The sequence below is a fragment of the Cynocephalus volans genome, chromosome 4 (genome assembly GCF_027409185.1).
Source record: "Cynocephalus volans isolate mCynVol1 chromosome 4, mCynVol1.pri, whole genome shotgun sequence".
Classification (NCBI taxonomy): Eukaryota; Metazoa; Chordata; class Mammalia; order Dermoptera; family Cynocephalidae; genus Cynocephalus; species Cynocephalus volans.
This window is the reverse complement of record NC_084463.1, coordinates 39,856,597-39,872,673: the sequence shown is the minus strand read 5'-3', so window position 1 is coordinate 39,872,673 and position 16,077 is coordinate 39,856,597. Positions and strand designations below refer to the sequence as shown.

Here is a 16,077-nt window from a genome sequence, read left to right as displayed (position 1 = left end):
CCTGAGATGAATCCCACTTGATCATAGTGCATGATTTTTCGGATGTGTATTCTGGTCACTATTATACTGTGAGAATTTTTGCATCTGTGTTCATCAGATATTGATCTGTAATTTTCATTTTTGTTGCATCTTTGGTTTTGGTATTAGGGTTCTGCTGGCTTTATAGAATGAGTTTGGGAAAGTTGCCTCTGTTTCAATTTTTTGGAATAGATTGAAGAGAATTGGAATTAATTCCTATTTAAAGGTTTGATAGAATTCAGCAGTAAAGCCAGCTGTCCTGTGCTTTTCTTTCTTAGGACACTGCTGATTACTGCTTCAATCTCATTGCTTGTTATTGGTCTGTTCAGGTTTTCTATTTCTCCTTGGTTCAGTCTTGGTAGTTTGTACATTACTAGTAGTGGCAAAGGGGGAGGAAGAAGGGGTTTAGGAAAAAAATTGGGTAAGGAGCACAAAGAATAATTACAATTTTTAATAATATACTAACAATATTGATTTGATCATCAAATATTGCACACAAATGATAGTCAACACTGTACACCAAAAATATGTATAATCAATTATGCCTCAATAATTTTTTTAAACTCAGAAGCAAATTTAAAAAATAAATAAATAAAAGTTGACTTTTAAAATAATAAAAAGTGTTGGTGAGTATGTGCAGAAAAGGAAACCCTTACACACTGATGGTGGAAATGTAAATTAGTACTGCCATAATGGAAAATAGTGTAGAGTTTCCTCAAAAAAATAAAAATGTAACTACCATATGATCCAGAAATCCAAGCACTGTGTGTATATCCAAAAAATTTATTTTATTAAAAAGTTATCTCCACTATCATGTTTACTGAAGCATTATTTACTATAGCCAACATATGACATCAACCTAATTGTCTGTCAACAGATGAATGGATAAAGGAAATGTGGTATATGTACATTATTAAATACTATTCAGGCATAAAATAGAAATTCTGCCATTTCTGACAACATGAATAAACCTGGAGGACATTATATTAAGTGAAATAACCAGCCACACAAAAAATACTGGATGATTTTACTCATACTGGAGAGCTAAAATAATTAATTTCATAGATGTAGAGAGTAGAATGGTGATTACCAGAGGCCAGAGTGGTTAGAGGATAGGGGAGTTGTGGAGATGTTGGTCAATGAATACATAATTACAGTTATATAGGAGAAAAAATTTCCAGAAATCTATGTATAGCATGGTGACCAGAGTTAATGACTATATATTGTATTCTTAAAAAGTACAAAAAGATTAGATGTTTGCTTTCTCACCACAAAATTAATAACTATGTGAGGTTATATGTTTGTTAATGAACTAGACTTAACCATTCCACAGTGTATACTTTAAAACATCACATTGTACCCAATAAATACATATAATTTTATCTGTCAATTTGAGGAAGAGAAAAAGAAAGTGCCTTTCTAAGAACCTTGGAATCCAGGTAAGAGTCCATAAAATTCTGGTAAAGAACAAGACCTAGAAGGGTTGTATTGAGATGGCAGACATGCACTCAGGTACTAGACTCACCACTGTAGTCCTAACTCCAGGCTTGAATGGCCTAGTCTTCCTGCAGGCTTTTGCCACAAACCCATTTGGCCTGGCCCTTCCATCAAAACCATCTTTCAAGGATCCTGGGGGAAGTCATGCACACTAATGACTCAAGAGACAGGCCTACCAATCAAAGTCTCTTCTGTGAGTCCTGAAACAACACTAACAGTTCCAGCTCCTCTTGACTGAAGTCTGAGATCAGACTGAATCCCGTAAGACGCAAATTGACACAGGCACATCTGAGTTCCTGGAACATAGTTGCCAACCATAGCCCCACAGCAGATCCCAAATTAGTTCTGAATCTTTCTTCCAGCCCTCTCACTGTAGCCTGAGAGCAATGCTGCCCACACATAAAACAGCTTGGGGACTCACCTGTATGTGCACCAAAACAAGGTTTCCAACATCAGTCCCGCAGTAGATCCTGAAATGGCACCAAATCTCAGCCCCAGTCCCACTCAGCTGCCATCAGAGAACAGTTCTGCCTCCACAAGGAATCCAGAGAGATGCACACCCATTCACACACACACAGGCAAGTTAGGTGATCTAGGTTACTCATCACACCCTAAAATTCACTAAAGAGTGGCTCAGCACCTCAGCTGTGGCTTGAGAGCAGTCTTGCTCACATAGGGATTCAGAAGGAGACATTTATTTGTGTCCCTCAAGGGCTGTCTGGTTAAATCCGTTGGTTAAAGTGCAGTGTTGATAACACCAAGATCAAGGGTTCAGATCCCCATACAGTCCAGCTGCAAAAAAGAAAGAAAGAAAAACTTTGTGTCCCTGCAATCTAACTTGTGGACCTTGCTTTAAATGAAACAGTCCTGAAATTTAGCTCTGAAGCCTTGCAACTGCAGTCTGAGAGATGTCTTGCTCACCCAGAAACCCTCCAAGAGACACACCAATTTGTGTCCCAAAGACAAACCTAAAGAACTTGATTATGGGTGCAGACTCTGAAACAACCTTCCGTCGTGAAAAAGATTATAGGCTCTCAAAGCAAAAGTTGACATGGGGGCGCTGGACAGAAAAGAACTAAGAAAGTAGTACCTTCGCAGTATCTTCAGTGTGGTTTGTTAGCTGTGGAGCAACTAAGTGCCTGTATTAGTAGCCTGTATTAGAGATCACTGTCCCGGTGAGTTCTCAAAAATGACTCCCACTGTAGCCACAGGAAACACAGGCATTTGGATGTCAGTGGCTGCTCGACAGCACACAGGTCGGCGCTGAGAACTGTCCTCAGCTGTGGCTGCAGGTTCCCACTGAGCTCCCAGGGGCTTGGTCTGCTGCTGGCATGGGAAGGAAGGGGGCGGTGGGAACCTCATTTCCTCCCCATTTTGGAGACTGTGTGCAGAGAAAGACACCTGAAGAGAACCCTCACAACTTAAACAACACAATTGTGCTCCTTTCATTTAGATCAGAGAGAGCCACGCTGATCCCAGATGCCACACAGTGGGAACGCTGGCAGCTTCTGGGGCAGGAGGAAGCCCATTGCAGTGCCAAGATCTGAGCAGATGATTGAGGAAAAAGAAAGACCAAGTGTGCGGTAAGTGGCTGACTGTGACTGAGACGTATCCGTTGCGAGGTTGCAAATGAAGGAAAACAAATGGTCATCTTATTTGCCACAAGGTCTCCAGACGGGAAAAAAATATCGAAAAGAATGTAAACACCCAGGAAAGGCTGAGGCAGGGAAGCAGCTCCGTTCTGAGACTGCTGCTGACCATGCACCTGCTACATCACTTTGGAAAGTCATCTGGCTTTAGCTATCAACATTTGACACGTGCATAGCTCTTCACCCAGGAATCCCTCTCCCCGGAGGCTGTTTTAGGAGGGGATTAGTATATGTTCTGGGCTGAACTGTATTCCCTTCTTAAAATTCACAATTGATGTTGTAATACCCAGTGCATAAGGTGATGACTGCGGTAGGACACAGGTCTTTGGAAAGGCAATTAAGTTTGAGTAATTTCGTTAGCGTTCGCTTTGATTTGACGTGACAGGGGCCGTCACAGGAAGACGTGGTAAGGACACAGAGAAGCAGTAGAGAAGAGCATGTGAACAGAGGTATAGAACGTGGCCGTCTCCAAGCGCAGGAGAGAGACCTCAGGGGAAACCACCCCAGCCAACAGCTTGACATCAAATTTCTAGCCTCCAGAATTGTGGGAACATATATTTTTGTTGTCAGAGGCCTCTAGTGTGTGGCGCTGTGTTACGGCATCCCTAGCCAGCTCACACAGCCTGTCGGGCACACATAAGATGTTCCCTGGAGCGCGGCTGAAGTGGAAATTACAACTGAACTGTGTCATGTTCCACCGGCACCGAGAGACTGAACTGCCAGGGAAAATGGCCTCTGTTACAGGAAAACATGAAGACATGGGAGGGCACAGCTGCCGGCCTGGTGGGGCTCCAGCGATGTGCTCTGCAAGATGACCCACTGCAGACAAATGTATAGAACAGCCGGACCCCCTTTTTTGTGTGACTTCTCTTTTTTGTGTGTGTGAACACCCCCCTCCCCCATAAGGGGGATGGTTTGTAAGTCTTGGAGGCGACCTGGGAGGCAGTGGGGCTGACTGCTGCACAGGACACCTGGGGTGGGGAGCTAAAACAGTAAGAAGAGTGGCAACGAGCAGAGATACTCACGGCCTAGTGTAGAGTGAAACCACACAGAAGTGCCTACTCTTATAGTCCTGCAAGTGAGAGAACAGGGACTTTGCACCTAAGCGAGTTGCCAGTGGGTAGTACTAGAGGCCAGATTCCTGTGGGAGTGGGACTGTGGGTCACTCCAGTGGGAACGCTTGAGTATAGTTTCCAGGGGAGTCCCCATATTTGGGTCAGGGTCCTGGGCCCACTCTGGTCATTTTGCATTCCTTTCGGTGGAGACCTCTCTGTGCCTGCTCTCACCTTAGACCAGCGCTGGCCTTGGTGGGTGACATGGTGCGCCTGCCCCTTGTCCAGGGAGATGGGGTATTCGGACCCATCAGACACCTCCTCGGTGATCTCCTGCGTGGAGCTCTGTAATGAGAGTGGCCGGCATTTGGGCCAATAAGAGTCAGCAGCCTCCTGCCTGTGTCCATGGGAGATACCCCGACTAGAAATTCTGCCCCCCTGATCAGGCACAGAGAAGCCTCTGCATGGACCTCTAGCCAGGGAGGAAACCAGATAACAGCTAGAGGTGAAGAATTTACTTCTGAGGATGCAGACTTGGTCCCTCACAGTTACTTTCCCATCCTGCCAGCCACTACGTGAGACGTGGACAGACCTCTCTCTCTCTCTCTCTCTCTCTCTCTCTCTGTCTCTCACTCTCACTTGCTCACACACACACAGGCACACACACACACACACACAGACACACTCACACACACAGAGAGACACACACACCCACACACACACACGGTGATTGGAATTTGGTGAAAAACTGCCCAGATGGGATCACATGTGTGGACTGTCCTGGATTGGGCTGCCCTGTGTTACCTGGGGGTGCCCCCTGCCAAACGGCCACAGGCATCGGAGGAGAGGACGGAACCAACGTCTCCATCGTCTCCACAGGCTCTCTCTCCAGGAATTCCTGAAGTGAGATCGTCGAAAACTCGGGATGCTACCTGAATCCATCTTTCTCTCTTGGCAGTTGCTTGCCAAGTGAGCTGCACGGTTACCAGAGTTCTAAGTTCTCTTGCGGTCCATCACTAAGGAAGTGAGGTCACTTCCTATAAGATTCCATGACATGGGGTCCTTCCTTCAGTATGATCTACCCAGTGGTCTCTCTGGGCTGACGACTGCTCACCCTCTTCCCCCATGTCAACTCTTTAACTGCACACAAGTGTGCAAACACAGCACTCCCTCAGCCCCTTGGGTGTGCAGCAAGGGCCCCAGGTTTCAAGGCAGGAGTTGGTCAGAATCTGCTTTTTCTCACCATTTCTGTGATCCAAGACAGGATATCATGTCTTTCAAGACCTGCCCAGTTTCCCAACATGCCCAATGGGGATTATGCAAGCATTTATTCCTACGAAATTCATGAGGTGTATATGAGATAAATCTTATGGAAACTCATGGGTTGGTGTCTGTAGTGGATTGAATTATGTCCCCCCAAAAGTCATTGAAGCTTGAATCCCCCGCATTTTATGTATTAGAAACAGCCCCCACTGTGATTGTTAAAAGGGTGGGAAATCCTGTTATGGTAATTGAAAGGCAGAGCCTTGGAGGGGATCGGATTGTGGGACTGTGCTGAATGGATTAAAGATGGTGGTCAGGGGTGTGGTTCTGAGAGCTTTAAAAGAAGAGAAAAATCTGTCTTGCTCTCTCCTCTCTCTGCTTCCACCATCTTGCAATGCGAGACCCCTGGGTTGCTGTCACCACCACCAGACGGTCTTTGGACTTCCCAGCCTCAGAAACTGTAAGCAAATAAATTTCATATTCTTTATAAATTACCCAGATCCAGGTATTCTGTTAGAGCAACACAAAAGGGAATGAATACAGTGTCAAATGTACATACTGCACATACATGGAGATATTTGAATTACAAAAAAGAGTGAAATATAGCATGAGATACAATTCAAGGAGGCCTGAGTTCCAGCAGTGTAATCTTGGGAAAGTCCTTTGTTGTGAACAGGTTTTCTGGGGTTATTTTTTCCCCCCTGCAGTGATAACACACTGAAATTAAATGCAGGTATTGTCATCTCCTATTAGTAAACTTTTCACTGCCTTCCTATGAGATTTAGAATCAGTCCCATGGGCTTTACCTCGGCCTATGTGGTGGCAGCCTGCCCAATGAATGGCTCCCAGCACTAAGTGGTTAGCCACTTCCTTCTGACCAGGAGAACACAGCACAAGTGATGGGATGTCACTTCTGTCTGAGTCAGTTCAGGCTGCTGTAACAAAGTACCATAGTGTGGGTAGCTTATATCCAACATCAATTTATTCCTCAGAGATCTGGAGCATGGAAGGTGGAGATCAAAGTCCCAGCAGAGTTGGGTTGAGGTGAGGAATCTCTTTTGGTTTGAAGACAGCCGACCTCAGGTTGTATCCTTTAGAGACAGCACTCAAGTCAGCTTTCCAAAGGTACCTCTGACCGTTGACGACAGCTGAAATAACGGGTGGACAGAAGGTCAGAGACAGAACGCGGGAAAGTTGCGGGACACGAGGGAAGAAAGCCCTTCCCGCAGCACTTGGCAGGGAACAGAAACTTAGCGGCCAAACCTCCACCCTCCTGGAGGAATTGCCACACCAGGGTGTCACGATCACGCAGAAGTGAAGGTCAGACATCAAAGCAGGCCCTGCCGGTACTGTTCGTGGTGGGCGGGTGTACCCCCTCGCGTCACTGTACCCTTGCCAGAGGAAAGGGGGCAAGGCCCAGGGTTACAAAACAGAGACACAGACTAGGCAGAGGGAGGCCTATGTCTTTTAAGAAAAAACAAACAAGGCAGCTTCAAAAAGGAGAAAGATTACGTCCTCAGAGGCCCATACGTATCTTCTCCTTTCAAATGGTGGAATGCACCCGTCTTTATTGAAATATGAGTTCTTTAAATATTGATTTCTGACCGACTGAAGCAGACAGAACAGCTGAGGCTCACTTATAGTTGAGAGCTGCAGATGAGGAAATCGACCGACATATGATTTTTACGTATGTCCGTATGCGTGTATATGTCTCACGTATGTGTATATGTCACATATAGACACACACAGAGACACACGTCCGTAAGAGATAAAGTTCACTGTAACTTCTTCATTGTGGCCTCGTACAATCTGCCACGTGTCCTCATGACATCATGTCCTCATGTCCTTACGTGTCAGAGGCGGGGTAAGGTGCCCTAGCAGGCTGAGCTTGTGCAGCACGGTCTTGGTCTTGTGTCTTCTCATCTCGCAAAGCCAGCCGAAAAGCACAGAGCTTCATTGAAATGCATTTACTGTTTACTTCATTTCAGTTTATTTAATTTAGTTCTTTGTCGTCACATCTCTAAACCCAAAGTGTGACCCTAAAGCAATGCAACTGGTTCTTTAGCCAGCACATGGGAATTTCAATATGTGGTGTGGGACTCTTCCCTAGGAGGCCATCCTCGACATTCTGCATCTTCTTCTTGGGCACAGGTTTATGAAACAGAAACAGGTTGAAGTGCTGTACAGGAAAAGTAGACGGTCCTTGATAACCAGCTTCCTGTCTTAACAATGAAATGACAAAACTCACACGGAGAAACAGATTTGTTGTCAATCGACTCATCCGTTTGTTCAACAAATATACATTGAGGGCCAGTCCTATGCTAGGCCCAGAGGTCTGTTTCCAAAAAGCAAACCCAAGGTTTTAAAATGTCAGCACCCAAGATGTTCACATTGTATGGGCTGAAGTTGGTTTTGGATATTGACTTGCAAAAATTATTTGTGTATTCTGGATACAGCCTATTATCAGATATAACTTTACAGATATTGTTTTCTCATTCAGTGGTTTTTTTTTTTCATTTTCTTAAGTATCTTTGAAAGAAAAGTTTTTAATTCTAACCAAGTATATGCTTTTTGCAATTTGTATTCCTTATGTCACAAAAGTTTTCTCCTGTTTTCTTCTAGATGTCTTATGTTTTAGCTCTTACACTTAGATCTGTAATCCATTTGAGTTAATTTTTGCATATGGTGTGAGGTAAGGAGTAAGGATCAAAGTTTTGTATATGAATACCCAGTTGTTCTTTTATTTAAAAGACTGTTCTTTACCCCAAAGTTCCTTTGGCACCTTAGTGAAAAATCAGTTGACCATTTATATGTGGGTCTCTTTCTGGACTCTATGTTCTGTTCCATTGATTCATGTATCTATCCTTTCACCAGTAACATGTCACGATTATTGTAGCTTCATTGTAAGTCTTGAAATCAAGTAGTGTGAGTCCTCCAATTTTACTCTCTTTTTCAAAATTGTTTTGGCTAGTCCAAGTCCCTTGAATTTGTATATAGATTTTAGAATCAGCTTGTCAATTTCTACAAAAACTCTGCCATAATTTTAATTTAGACCTTATTGTATCTATAGATCAATTTGGGAAGAACTGACATCTTAATATTGAATCTTTTAATCCCAAACATGATGTATCTCTTCATTAATTTAGGTCTTAATTTAGCTTCTCTCAACGTTTTGTAGATTTCAGCATATAAATCTTGTATAAATTTTGTTAGATGTATGCATAAGGAATTTCACTTCATGTTTTTGATGCTACGGTATATATGTGTATATGTGTGTGTGTATACGTATAGTTTCACCCTTCAGATTTTGCTGCTAAGGTACAGAATTACAATTGATTCAGGTATATGGACAGTGCTAACCCACTGTTAGTCCCAGTCATGGCCTTTCACATCACATACTGTCTAATTCATCTACAGAAGCTTTATTCGGGTCTTTTTATAGCTTTCCTTACTCTCCTCATTGTGCTTACCCTTTCCTCTACCTTTTGAATATATGGAGTATATTTACAGAAGCTGTTCAGACATCTTTCTCTGCTAATTCCATCATCTCTGTCATTTTTCTGTTTCCTCATGTAGATGATGGGTCACATTTTTTGTTTCTGTAAATGTTTGGAAATTTTTGTTTGGTTGCCTGATACCATGAATTTTACATTATTGAGGGCTGGGTTTTGTTGCAACAAAACAGTTCTTTACACAATTTTGGGCTTTGTTCTGGAACGTAGTCATATTCTTGGAATCAGATGAATCCTTTGAGACTTCCTTACAAGCTTTTGTTATGCCCAGAGCACGTCTAATGCAGGCTGTGGATTTTATTGGGGGGCAATATGGGAAGCAAATAAAGCAAGATGATAAGTGATGCCAAAAAAGAAGAAAAGAAGAAGAGGGAGTCTGAGAACAGCAAAGAACTCTTCTTTCTTCCCGTCTGAGTTTGTTTCAAAGGGTGGATTTCTAAGCCCCTTGTCAAAGGCTCCAGCTCTGCCCTACACAGGCTCCTGGGCAGTCTCCTGAGCCCAGCCCCTGCCTCAGCCCTGCTGATGCTGCAGCGTGTCCCGTGCTCTGTGAATGGTGCTTGGTAATGATCCAGGAGATTTAGCTGGATGGGTCACAAGCTCACGGCTCTAGCTTCCTTCCCAGCCTGAGCAGTGCCGGTCACCGGCGGGAGGTTGCCCCTCTCTGTCATACGTTTTGCTCATAGCCTACCATTGTCCAGGGACACAAGTCAGGCTTCTTCCACCAAGCCTGTGCTAATCATGCCACCCTTACCCTTTCTTTCCTGCACTTGGATTTCTGACAATCGTGATGCACCTGTCCCAGCAGATTAGTGCTTGTGAACTGGAGTGTCCACTGGAAAGTTCTGTGGCTGTTAGACATATGCATACCTGCCTCCTGCCTTTCCAGGTGGGGAATCTCATTCAGTATAGCTTGTAAATGGCCCTCACATTCAAACCTTAAGAAGTTCTACCAGAATTTCACATGCCCACATAAGTAAAAATCACTGAACTATATTGTAAACTATTTGAAGTCCAGGACTATAAATTTTGCTCAGTAGAATTTTGTCAAACGTAATTAAATTTTGCATTAAGATTTTTGTTTTGATCAAAACCTGCAGTTTTGCTGATATCAACATCTTTAAACTATAGATCAGGGAAGGGAAAATTACAGACTTTGGCCAACCAAGTCTGGTCAGGCCGATTTATTTACATAATTGTCTATAGCTGCTTTCAAGCTACAAAGGCAGAGTTAGGTAGTTGTGACAGAGACCATATGGTCTGCAGAGATTAAAACATTTACTATATGGTCCTTAACAGAGAGGTGTTACTGATGCCCGCTTTAGATGAATATATTTATATAAAATAGCCCGAGGTGTGCTTTGCGCTCATGTGGGATGCCATGCTGCGGTTTCAGTTCTCTGGCTTTCCAGGAACCTGTGTCAACCGTAATGTATTTTGCTTCCTTTTCTCCTTAGACTCACGCCCACTCTCCTGTCATCTCTGCTGCGGAGCCAGAGGAGTCGAACCACCCATTTCTGTTTCTATACCAGGCCTGTGTTTTCTGCACAGATCAGATACCATGATGAGTGAGGTAAGAACCAATTTTATTTTCAGCAGAGACTGTAAGTTTGGTTAATTGTGGCTACTTGAAAATTGCACTACAGCTGACTTTATCTTCCTTTGTCTTCCTGGAACCAATGAATTCTAGTGACATTTTCTATTCAAGTGGACATTATTTTGGGTCAACTAGCACTTCGTTTTACTCAGACGGTGACACAGCACCATGCTCCGTGCAGGAGGAGAGCAGCTTCTCTGGGCTGTTTGTGCCGATTGCTTACTCCTTGATATGTGTCTTCGGCCTCCTGGGCAAGAGTCTGGTGGTGATGCTTTCTATAAGAAGGCCCAGTCCATGACAGACATCTGTCTCTTAAACATGGCCATTGCAGACACACTCTTTGTGCTCACTCTCCCATTCTGGGCAGTGAATCACGCCACCGGGGTGTGGATTTGCAGCAACGCTACATGCAAGCTGATTAAAGGCATCTGCGCCGTCAACTTCAACCGCAGGCTGCTGCTCCTGAGCTGCGTCAGCATGGGCCGGTACATCGCCATCGTGCAGGCCACCAAGTCCTTCCGGCTGCGATGCAGAACACTGCCACACAGTAAAACAATCTGTTTCATTGTGTGGGTAGGGCCAATCATAATCTCCCCCTCGACTTTGACCTTCAATCGGAAATACAAAATAGAGGAGGGTGCTGTCTGTGAGCCCAAGCACGACATCGTCTCAGAGCCCATCAAGTGGAAGCTGCTGATGTTGGTGTTTGAGCTGCTCTTTGGTTTCTTTATCCCACTGGTGTTTATGATTTTTTGCTACATATTCATTGTCAAAACCTTAGTGCAAGCTCAGAATTCTAAAAGACACAAAGCCATCCGTGTAATTATGCCGGTGGTTCTCGTTTTTTGGCTTGTCAGATTCCTCATAACATGGTCCTTCTTGTGACTGCTGCCACCGTGGGGAGTATGGACCGATCCTGCGACAGCGTGAAGCTGATCAGCTACGCCAGGAACATCACAGAGGCCCTTGCTTTCCTCCACTGCTGCCTCAACCCCGTGCTGTATGCATTCGTCGGTCAGAAGTTCAGAAGCTACTTTCTGAGGATCATGAAGGACCTGTGGTGTGTGAGGAGAAAGCACAAGTCCCAGGGCTTATCCTGCTCCAAGATGTACTCAGAAGCCTTCATTTCCAGGCAGACCAGTGAGACCGTGGGTAATGACAACACGTCATCCTTTACTATGTGACCTGCAGGTGTGAAGTCAGATACCCCTAAAGCACTCATGAGACATGCTGATAGGTGTTAGGCAAAAAAAAAAAAAGTCTTTGGCCAGGTAGGCGTGGGAAATTAAACAAATGTAAGCAGGTGTCTTTCCTGCAGGGTCAGGAGCTCGCTGTGCTCACAGCTGTATAACTCTCTGCTCGGGGGTGCTGGGGGACACTTCCCGCATGTACTTGACAAAGAAAGGTTTGTGGCTCTGGAGTACCTTACATAAGTTCTATTCCCAAAATGGATTCTGGGAAATGCTGAATTAAAGTGAATTGTTTACAAATGTAAAAATTTTCAGAAATATTCATGAAACAAACCACTTTTTTTTTTTTTCTTGTGATAGCAGAAAATAATAACACATACAAACCCAAACAGAAAAAACACAGACAAGCCTTCATGTAACTCATTTTAGGCAAACATTTTAACATTTTATCTATCGAAATGTTTACTGTAGATAATTCTAAGTAGCAAAATTGACTGGACTGTGTTTTATCTCATTTCCCCTTGACACACTTAACACACATGAGAGTGTGAGAGGTGGCAGGAAGACAAGCCTAGGGTTCACGAGCTGGAAAGCTGTGTGGGAAGGTGGGAAAGTGGCTGAATATGCATTGGTGACAATCGTCACTATGGATAAGGTGGTTCAGGTTGCAACAGGCCATCAGGAAATTGAGAGTTTGCTTTTATTTCCTGGGAACCTGCTCTCTGTAATGAGGAACCCTCCTCAAGAGGCCGTAAGGCTGGGGGTTCAGTGGAGACGGGGTCTGCCCTGATGTGGCTTGTAGCTGTGCTCCTGGTGCCTGGTGGTTTTCAGCACACAAAAGTGGTTTAATAGACATTTGTTGAATGAATCATAATGAAATTGGAGTTTACTGTGCAGTTGTAGATGTTAGATGTTTTTATTTTTTTCTAAGAAATAGAATTCTTTTTTAAAAAAGAAGAAGAACACTTTACTGAGACAATATAGGAAGAACTTTTGTTCCGATTCCATCATGTTGCTGAAGAACAGCGTGTGGCTGAGGACTCTGCTTATGACGAGCTTCAAATCAGCTGCTGTGCCGCTAGGGTGATCTGGCTTCTGATACTGATTTTAAAGTGGTGTCACCCAATGTCGGGTTAGTTATGGAATCAGATTTTGACAATCTTCAACTTCCTAGAAATGTATAGAACTCAAGTTTTTAAAGTGCTACATAAATAGAAGAAAGTAAGTGGAAAAATGTCAACTCAGGTACAAACGTATTAGAAGAGTACTGACATGAATTGCAAAAACACTGACGTGTTTAATCCTGACAAATGTATTTGACACTTTATATTATTCCCATAAGCTTTCATTACGTCTCTATATAAAACGCAAAATGATGTCTTAAGATTCAAAGTCTGTATTTTAAAGTGTGGTGGTAGCTTTGCAAAATAAAACTGTTCTGCATGTGGCGCCAGAACTGTCTCCAGCTTTGAGGTTCAGACAGCGGAGCCACCCCCCAGAGAGCAGGGTACTTAGGGGGCTTCCTTACCTTCAACTCTTTTAGCGTTTGACCCCAGAAATCAAAGCCAAAGAGACGTTACTCAGATGCTTCTTTCAGTCCGATCAATGCGCTGATATGATCTATGGAGATAAGGCTTGTGTGGAAGCTGACACAGGCACATCTTGCTGACTTGCCACAGCTGGTACATGGGCTGTTCTACGTCATTTACATTTTCAGATGAGTGACGCTGACTTCTTAACGTGAGAACCCTTTAACCATTTCACCTATTTGTATATAAATGCTTCTAAAATATACTACATACTTTACTTCTCCTTAAATGTAGCCCATTAAATGGCATCATTTTTCTTGCTGTCTTGGGCACCAGAACAGGCAGGTACTGACAGGTGTTTGGTGCTGTGATGTGTTGACACCCTCAGGAGACACTGAGGTAGGTGGGGTTGTTTCCTCCTACACTAAACAGCTCTGGTTGTTCTCCCACAATCCCATGTCTTCTTTTCACTGATTTCCCCCATCTCCTCTGCCATCAGGCTCTGGCTGTCTCCTCCTGGACCTTACCTTTATCCCCCTTTAATCCCTCCTTAGCACTCATTGCAAACATTGACATATTCTACTATGTCTGGTTGGGAAATCAGCTATCTGCACCAGTCAGAGATGTGTAGTAGTAGGGTCATGAGTTAGAACCTACCAGTATTTTATTAATAAAACAAATAATCATATACACATGCATATATTTATTACATATGTGTAATGTACGTGTGTGTGCATTTATATAGGAGGGTACTTCAAAAAGTTCATAGAAAAATTCATATTATCTTTGAATTCTTTTTTTATACAAACTTGTTGAAGAACTCTCATATAATCATGTCTGTTTGTGCTGACCAGAAAACAATTTTTTTTTGGTTCCTGTTACAAAGTAGTTAAGATGGTCTCAATCAATTATTTCTGGATACGTGAGATTTTACTATATGTAAATCCTGGCAGAAGTAAAAATATAGGCAGTTAAGTAATATCTTGAAAATTGCATACCTTGATAATAGGCACTTAAATGTTGCCTTGTAAACTGCATACCAATTTGCTTTTGAGGACAGATAGACCAGTTTTTAAATGAGGCCAGAAAAATAAAATATTTTAAAATCCTTTAAAGATTTCTGATAATGTGTGCAAATTGCAGGCGTTCTGGAGATATAGGTACAGAAAATCTGGGCTAAATAAACACAATATATGAAGGCACTTCAAAAAGCTCATGGAAAAATAGAATTAAAAGATAATACAAATATTTCCATGAACTTCTCGAAGAACCCTCGTATATACCTATGGTGTGCTAGTGTATTAGTGTGCTATGGCTGCCACAATAGAACACCACAGACTGAGCAGCTTAAACAACAGAAATTTATTCCTCACAGTTCTGGAGGCTGGAAGTCCAAGATAAAGTTGTGGGCAGGGCTGGTTTCTCCTGAGGCCTCTGTCCTTGGCTTAGACACAGCCGCCTTCTTGTTGAGTCCTCAAAAGCCACTTTCTCTGAGACCACAAATTTCCTGGAAGGACACCAGTCAAATTGTATTAGGGCTCACCCTAAAGGCCACATGGACTTTGTCACCTCCTTAAAGAGCCTATCTCCAAATATATTCACTTTCTGAGGTATTGGGGGTTAGGACTTCAACATGATTTGTTTGGGGCGAGGGACAGTTCAGCCCACATGACTACTTTTCTGAGGTAGAGTATATTTCATATTAAAGTTAATTTCAAATACTTGAGAATTCATTTCTATATAGTTCCCTCCTTTCTAATACATTATGTTTCAAATATTCACTCCCATTTCAGGCTTTTCAAATGTATATCCCCACAGAAAGATGACACAGGGAGAGACCACACCGATCTATTTAGCCTGTGCAGTATCTGGGCTCCAACCCCACCCACCATGGGAAGCGCTCTCTGAGCAAGTCCTTAATGCCCTGGTTCTCGTGGTCAACTTCCTGTCTGTGATCCCCACCCCGAGCTGGGGGCTTCTCCTGCCTTCTCATCCCACCTCGTTCTTGTGTCTCCTCCCCCTCCAGTTCTCCTGCAGTAGGAACTTCCCCAACCCTGGGCTGCTCCCATATTCAATGCAGATGTCCCTCTCTTCTCGGGGACCTCAGGATGGTGACCACAGCTGTGGCAGTTGAGATGGTGCCCGTGAAGGCTGGGACCCCTTGCTCACCTCTTCATATGAGCAGGGTACTCATGGCTCACGAGTGCAGGGGGCCCCTGTTGTCTCATCCAGGTCCCGGAGCACCTGGCATCTCCTCAGGACAAGGTGAAGAACGTTGGTGTTTTACATTCACCACCAGACTGTTTGAATCATCACAGCCCCAGGAGGAGAGCGACTGATGCTTTCTACATCCTGCTGGTTGCTCTGTGGAGAACCTGACGTGCTCCCCATCTTTGTGCTCAGGGATCTCACAAAACAAAGAGGCTGCAGGATGCAGATAAAGGCCAGCCTCACCTGGGCACGCTTGCAGAGCTGAGTGATCTGCTGTGATGTAGTTTCACATTTCATGATCCAGTATGTACATCTGCAAACTGCTTTCTTGAGATGTGCTTGCTAATATAATAATTTTCCTGATGCTTTATTTCGGTAAAGCCATATGTATTAGTCAGGGTTCTCCAGAGAGACAGAATCAATATGATACGTTTATATGAGAGGGATTTATTAGGGGAATGAGCTCATGTAGCTATGAAGAAAAGTCCCACAACAGGCCGTCTATAAACTGGTTGCTGGTTGAGTGGCTCAGTCCAAGTCCAAAGGCCTCAGAACCAGGGAA

The 16,077-nt window shown here is 43.7% G+C and overlaps 2 pseudogenes; both read left to right on the top strand.

Annotated features, from left to right (window-relative positions):
* LOC134376035 (kazrin-like) overlaps positions 1-10,553 on the top strand; it is a 42,083-nt pseudogene extending 31,530 nt beyond the window's left edge.
* A 105-nt stretch (positions 10,554-10,658) lies between these two features.
* LOC134376912 (C-C chemokine receptor type 6-like) lies at positions 10,659-11,811 on the top strand (annotated as a pseudogene).
* Positions 11,812-16,077: the final 4,266 nt, after the last annotated feature.